We start from the raw sequence: 7630 nt of genomic DNA on the forward strand, positions 1-7630 counted from the left end.
ATTATCAACAATTTGATTAACTAACATAAAATTTCCTTTATTTCTTTTAATATTTTTTCTTCATCCCTATTTCCTATTTTTTTTAATAATAATATTATCATAATTTTGCCGGAAATATTGGAAACTCGCCGTATTCAAAGCCCGTCATTGCAATATCAAAGGATGGCACAAACGAACAATTATTAGATGACGAATAACATCATATAAGCAATCAATTCTTCTTCTTCTTCTTTTTGACAAAATATAAGCACTCAATTCAATTTAGTATCAAAAACCTAACCCTAATTCCATTTTTTCCCATTTTTTTATATACGTTTTAACTATTCAGTTAGAATATATAACTAAATAAAAAAGTCATGTCTACCTAGTGGTAGACAACATACACTCCTCTCCATGATCAGTGATAATATCTACATTTTCCTTTGTTTTGGTCGTTGTAATTAATTGATATCATTTCCATTGTTAGAAAAACAAGAATAATGTATAATTTAAGATGAAATCCATATCCATTGATAATTATTTTCAGTAAATCTTCCCACAAAGCAATACGCTGAAACAAACAGCCATTCATTACAACAACAGTAAGCTAAGGAACTTGTAAAAGCAGTAGTAAAACATGAAGAAGAAGAAGAAGAAGAACAATGGAAAACAGTGGGATCTTAAAGCTAGTTTTTCTAGTAACATTTGGGTTCAAAAGCAAATGGCCCAACGGTGTAGAGAATGAACGGCAGCTTGTTTGCAGTAAATGTCTTCTCAAACCTTAAAGCAGCTCCCTTGATTCCGCCGTGGAGATCGGTTGGTTTGCTGCACAAAGCCAATGGCGACGATAAAAGAGAAAACGTGCATTTGTGGGCGCCGAAGCTGGTGATGGTCTTTGGTGCTTGCAGGAAGAAATAACCGTTCTTGTCGGTTCTTGCAGTGGCCTCTTGCTTGTACTTGGTGTTCTTGCATGTTAACTTTACTGTGGCGTCTGCAAAAATGACAAAGCCAAAGTGCTCAGTTTAACTCTGCAATTGGTACAAAAAAGGCCATTTTTACTGTGGATAATAATAATGCATGCCAGCAAATCAATAATGAATCAGACACCTAGGAATATGAGTTCTAAAACGTTGAAAAAAGGGTAAAGTTTGCTTCCTGTAACCTATTAAACGCCAAGCTACTTTCTTTGAAGTTTAAAAAACCGAGAAACCAACTCAGAATTCGAAAAACAAACAGGGAAATACACATGCGTGCGTAAATTAAAATGACTCGCAGTGTTAAGTGGAAATCTGATTCTTGATGAATGAGACCAAGTTTGTCTTGTGTGTTGTTTAACTACAAGGAATGGTGTTTTGAAACTGACTATGAATTGGTTTTGCCCCCGTCAGGGTGTCGGATCCGTTGTATTTGCACGACTTGCAAAAAACAACGCCCTGAACTGCCACAAGGCTCCTTGAAGGCTTGGGGTAAGTGGGTGGCTTAGTCGGAGGAGTTGGTGGCTTGGTCGGTGGCTTGGGTGGAGGATAAGTTGGTGGCTTGGTTGGCGCCTTGGGTGGTGCTTTTGGAGGAGGACCATAAGTTGGAGGCTTGGTTGGTGCCTTGGGTGGAGGGTAAACTGGTGGCTTAGGTGGTGTTTTTGGCGGAGGAGCATAAGTTGGTGGCTTGGTTGGTGTCTTGGGTGGAGAGGGTAAACCGGTGACTTGGGTGGTATTTTTGGCGGAGGAGCATGAGTTGGTGGCTTGGTTGGTGTCTTGGGTGGAGGAGAGTAGACCGGTGGCTTGGGTGGTGCTTTTGGAGGAGGAGCATAGGTTGGTGGCTTGGTTGGAGCCTTGGGTGGTGGTGGATAAACAGGTGGAGCCGTCGGGGGATGAGGGTGGTGGTGGTGGGTGGGTGGGTGAGCAGGTGGCATTACAGGCGGAATGCCATGGTAAGGAGGAGGCAAAGTCTGGGGCACTATCTGAGCAGACACTGTGAAGCTACTGAGGAAGAAGAGTGAAAGCTGCAGAAGCAAAGCAGCTTTGGCTGCCTCTGCAAAACCCATTTTTTTGCTTTAAGCTACTAAGAGAGTTGAAGAAGAGAGCTTGTGAAGTTGGGGAGCTGTAAGGAGTCTATCTATAAGGGTTAAGCCCTGATTCTCTGCGGTTTTTGTTGATCAATATCTTATTTTATAATCGAGTGGGGGTGCAGTGTAAGATATGGGATTAGGATTAGGGTTCTACTCGTAATTAAGATTTATGTGCAATGACCTTTTTTAAAAAATATATATGTAATAAAAATAAAAATATTACTTACATTAATTTTGAAGTAAATTGATATAATTATATATATTATTTTTATTATTTATATATTTTATTAATTTAATTTTAATTTAATAAATTTAGTTTTCTAATCAAATAAAACGATACATGTCATTAAAATTAAATGTGTCTTACTTTTTTTTTTAAGATTTGTCTTACTCACTTAAATGCTCGGTATGTGAAGAACTTTTAAATATATCCAAAAAAAAAAATGTCAGGGTGATTTTCCCGATATATTACCGTTGAACATTATATTTTTCGATCAGGTACTGTTCAGACTATATTTTTTGATCTAACATCATTTGTAGAAAAGGCGCAGCCCCTGCAACGCGTTATACGTTGATTTGGTGCCACGTGGGATATGATACCCCCTGAAACGCGCCTTATGCTGACATGATATACATGTGTGTAAAGTGCGGACCCGGGGGCGCGCCTTAGGCCACCAAGGAGTATAGCGCAGGGCAGGTGTCGCGCCTTAGGCCACCTAAGAGTATAGCGCAAGGCAGGGGTCGCGCCTTACCTTTAACACAATTATTAGGCGCCGAACAGGGGCCGCGCCTTACCTTTATCTGATATAATTATGTAAGGTATAATTATGTAAGGTGCGGTGCAGATACCGCGTCTTGTAGCTTTTCCCGGCTATAAATACCCTTTCCCCGGGGTAACTCCTCACATCTCCCCTCGATTAGAAAAAAATTAATACAACAATCCAACAATCTTCTCATATTTAATTCATAAGTTCGTGCGAGTTTTCGTTATAAGGTAATTTTGTGATAAATTTTTTATTATACTTATTGTTTATTATGATTATTTGAAAAAATTTATACTAATTGTTGTCAACTAACTTCTGTTTTGTAAGTTAGAAAGCGAAAATATACGTCGAAATAGTTTTGTGGTACATGTAATAATATAAATTATTTATTTAAATTATTTACGTTTATGTGTAAAAAAATTATTGTGTTATATTTTCGTACATATATTCTTTATTTAATCAACAGTGTTTCAGTTGTTTTTTTTTTGCAGATATAATATTGTCGCACTTTTAAACTCAAGAATGGTGCGACTTTAGTTATTGTTTATTATGATGAAGAAATTCGAGAAGACGAAACTGACGTTGTTTTCGTATCAATGAGCGTGTTAAAATATCATTGAAGAGAAACATAACTCTTGAGGAGCTGATAACGAAGATTTCGAGGAAGATTCATATTGGAAATAGTAGAAGAATGTCGTCATTGCAGTACAGATTTTCAACATCATTGTTGCCATTAACTTATACATCGTTCGAACTTTTGAACAATGATGATGTTGAAATGATGGTTGAAGCTCAAAGTAATATTCAGACGCCAATATTGAGATGTATGCAAATTTTATTCAGTGTGCTGTTCGAGGTCAATCATTAAGCTCCCATGAGCTGGCTGAACAAGTTGATCAAGTTGACAGCCCGACGACAGTAATGTGTAATGATTTTAATGTCATAATGGGGACACATTCATCCGCAACTCCTTATGATATGTACCGAGGTGGGTCGACGAACAATCTGTATGGAAACATCGCGTCCAGTTCAAGGGAAGGCATTCATCTGCAAATCCCTTTGACCTTAATATGGAGATGCCATCGACGCAACAATCTGTGCAGTTTCCATTTAACACGATGACTTCAAGCTCCAGAGGGAGGCATTCGACTGCGAGATTTTCGATCTGAATGTCGATATGCCTTCCAATTCAAGGGGAAAACGTGCAAGTAGTAAGTTCTTCGACCTAAATGTGGATGAAATTCCAACAAATGTGCAATTCAACTCCGATGATGATGATGATGTGGATGAAATTCCAACAAATGTGGCACAAACTGACCCTCCAACACACATGTATGAAGTTGATTATGGTGCAATATATGGGCCAGAATTTGCGAATGTGTCTTATCTCGGTGACTATGGATATTACTCATCTATATATAATAATGAGTTATATTTAGGCATGGAGTTTTCAAGCAAAGAAGAAGCGATGATGGCTATAAAAAATTACAATATCTGTAATTCGTTCAATCGAGATCGATAGCTCCACGACAGAAAAATATGTATACTATTGTGCCCGACGCGAAAACGAATGCAATTGGATGGTTCCGTATCGAAGAGAGGAAGAAAACAGATGGGAACTAACAGTATACAACGGTCCTCAACATGTTGCTGGAGGGGTCAACCAAGATCATCCAACCTAGACTCTGAAGTAATATGCCAAGCCATCATGCCATGGTAAAAGCAGGCTCTCATATAGCTGTTGTTGTGTTGATTTCAGCTATACAATCACAGTATGGGTACACTGTCTCCTATAAAAAAGCGTGGTTGACAAAACAAAATGACATTGTCAAACTTCATGGCGAATGGGATGCATCTTACAACGAACTTCCAAGTTGGCTTAGGCTGGTGCGGAGGTTAAATCCTGGGACAATTGTGGACTTTGAAACCTCCTATGCATACCATAATGATCGAGTTCTCCGCGATCGATGCCAATTCTACCGGGTTTTTTGGACTTACCCATAGTGCGTTAATGCTGTCAAATACTGCAAGTCTGTGGTCCAGATCGACGGGACTTTCTTGTATGGAAAATACAAGCAAGTTTTATTATTGACAGTTGTCCAAGATGGCAATCGCAATATTATTCCATTGCTTTGCTCTTCGAAGGAGAAGATACAGATTCTTGGGCTTTTTTCCTCCAAAATTTACGTGCACATGTTATCACGAGGAAACAAATCTGTGTCATTTCAGATCGTGGAGCTGGGATCAAAGCATGGATTATTTGGGTCCAATGTGGCAACACCATTTGTCCAACATAGGTATTGTCTCCGACACATTTCTGCGAACTACCATGGAAGATACAGAAGAATGATGAGCGTCATTACTTGTGCGCATGGGTAAGTGAAAATGATGTAGTTTGTTTTCTTTCGATCCTTTTGATCATGTTAGTAAGTACATTTTTGATCAGTTTACGAACTACTTCCTCGAATCTTTGAATCAATGCTTCAAGATTTGTGGGCGAAGAACGAGGAAGGATACTATTACATCAGCATCATCGATAAAGAAATGTGGACGAATGTATATGATGGTGGAAATCGATATGGACACATGACAACCAACTTGACAGAGGCAATCAATTCAACCTTAAAGGGTGCACGTCACTTACCTGTAGCGGCTTTGGTAAAGACTACATATTTTCATTTGGGGGCACTTTTTGCGAAGCTCGGTGGACAAGCTCAAACCTGGATGCAAGGTGGTCATGTATCACCCTAGATTTGCAGATTACATAAAAAAATTGTTGCATCAAATGGGATGTCTGTAAACAAGTTTCTCTAGAAGGCATGAAATGTTTCGTGTCACAGAGTTATCGCGACCTCTTCAAGGGATTGAAGTTGTTTTGTTAAGAGTAAATATAAGAGATAGAACGTGCGACTGCGAGTTTTTTCAAGATCTGAAATATACATGCTCTCATGTGATAGCAGCTTGCTCGCATACACGTCAAGACTACAACCATTTTGTGGATCACGTATACCTACTATATGAAGTTTTTAATGTATATGAATTTGAGTTTCCCCCATAGGTAATGACAAAGACCTGATGAGGTTCAAGATTTGCTTCTGATTGTACCAAATCTGAGTTTATTGAGGGAGCGTGGGTCCAAAATCTAATCGAATTCATTGCGATATGGATATTCGAGAAAGATCTAGACAAGACAGAATATGTGGGCATTGTAGAAACCCAGGACACACTAGAAAAAATGTCCACTTCTGTTGTCATCAAGTAACAATTGATGACGAAATGATGTAGTTGTTTATCAATTAATAATTGTACTTTAATTGTATTTACTTCAAGTTAATGTTATTCGATAACCGCTGATGAAGATTAAAAAATGATACAATATACGAGATTGAACGTTGGTGTTATATTAACAAATAACTGATATTAATGATACAATAAGTATTAAATGGTAAATGATAACCAAATTACAATAACTAATATTAAATGGTAATAAACAAAATTAAGCAAAAAAAATTAACAAAAGTCCAACAAATTTATCAAAATAAATTAAAATAAATCCAACCATATTAACGAATTAAAGTAAGTATTAAATGATAAATAAAAAAATTACAATAAAAGTCCAATAAACAATTACAATAAAAAGTACTAAATACAAATATAATAAAAAACAAAATTTATCGATGCCTGCGACGCGAATGTGTTCTGCAGGGCGGTGGCTGTCGATCTCGAGGAGGATTTCTTCGTATCACTGGTTGTGACTCCTCGTTGTCATCATCATCATCATCGTCGTCGTCGTCGTCCTGAGCAGCTAAATTTTGTTGATGAGGAGCTGATGACGATGAAGCACCTCCATAGAATAAGGACCCTGGAGGTGTATGACTGACTATCCCACCGGCCTGCGAAAAACTGGGAAAAACTCATAAAACCCAAACATCGTTGAGTGTGAAAACTGTACAGGAGGTGTCTGTGTTGCGGCCATGGGTGATGAGGCTGAACCCACCAAATATCTAGCATATGAACCCCAATTTGGATATGCAAACATAGACCCATAATAGCCTCCATGAGGGGTCATAAAACTTTGTGAAGGTGGCGGCGGCGGGTCATAAAACCAGGTAAAGGTGGCGGCGGCGGTATCTGGTAATGGAAAGGCAGTGACGGCATTATATATGGCTGTGGTATGTAAGTCGCTGCAGACGGTGGCTGCTGTGAAGGTCCTACTGGTGCAGCTGAGGATGAATTGGAAGCACCTTCTCTCCGTCCACGAGTCGAGGGACGATGGTGTTGTGTCGGTGAATGTCTCTGTCGACGTCGTGGAAAGGTTCGCCCTCGTGCATCCTCGGGAAGCAGAAACAGTTTCCCGTTTCTGTTGAACCACTCATAATAATCATCACCAACTGTCAAGTCATCAACATAATTAAGCTCTCTACGGGGAAGGCGCCGATGTCGATCCTCCCACAATACGACCCACTCATGATGCCTCACCAGCCAATCTGTATCGGTCTTGCCGTGTCTATCTGTGGTATGCAAGTCGTCCATATTGTGAGGTGCTTCCGAAATTGGTTGAAAACAACCAAATTGCCAGAGCACGCGATCAGTGGAGTGTCACTCGACGGTCGCATAACATATCAAATGAACCATCGCCATCCAAACATCTGATAGGCCCCTCAACTCAGGTGGGATCACCGTCCTCACATCATCATTAGAATATGGCACCCATTCAATCTAAAACAAATATATATAATTTTTAGCAAAATAATAATCTAATTATAAACTATAATCTGAAATCGATTTTTAAACATTTAAATTCATACATGTGTGCCAACCT

The 7630-nt window shown here is 39.0% G+C and overlaps 1 pseudogene; it reads right to left on the reverse strand.

Annotated features, from left to right (window-relative positions):
- Positions 1–482: 482 nt before the first annotated feature.
- On the reverse strand, positions 483–2121 carry LOC120189272 (annotated as a pseudogene).
- Between the last annotated feature and the right edge of the window lie 5509 nt (positions 2122–7630).

Source organism: Hibiscus syriacus, unplaced genomic scaffold, assembly GCF_006381635.1.
Source record: "Hibiscus syriacus cultivar Baekdansim isolate YM2019G1 unplaced genomic scaffold, ASM638163v2 tig00004072_pilon, whole genome shotgun sequence".
NCBI classification, from domain to species: Eukaryota; Viridiplantae; Streptophyta; class Magnoliopsida; order Malvales; family Malvaceae; genus Hibiscus; species Hibiscus syriacus.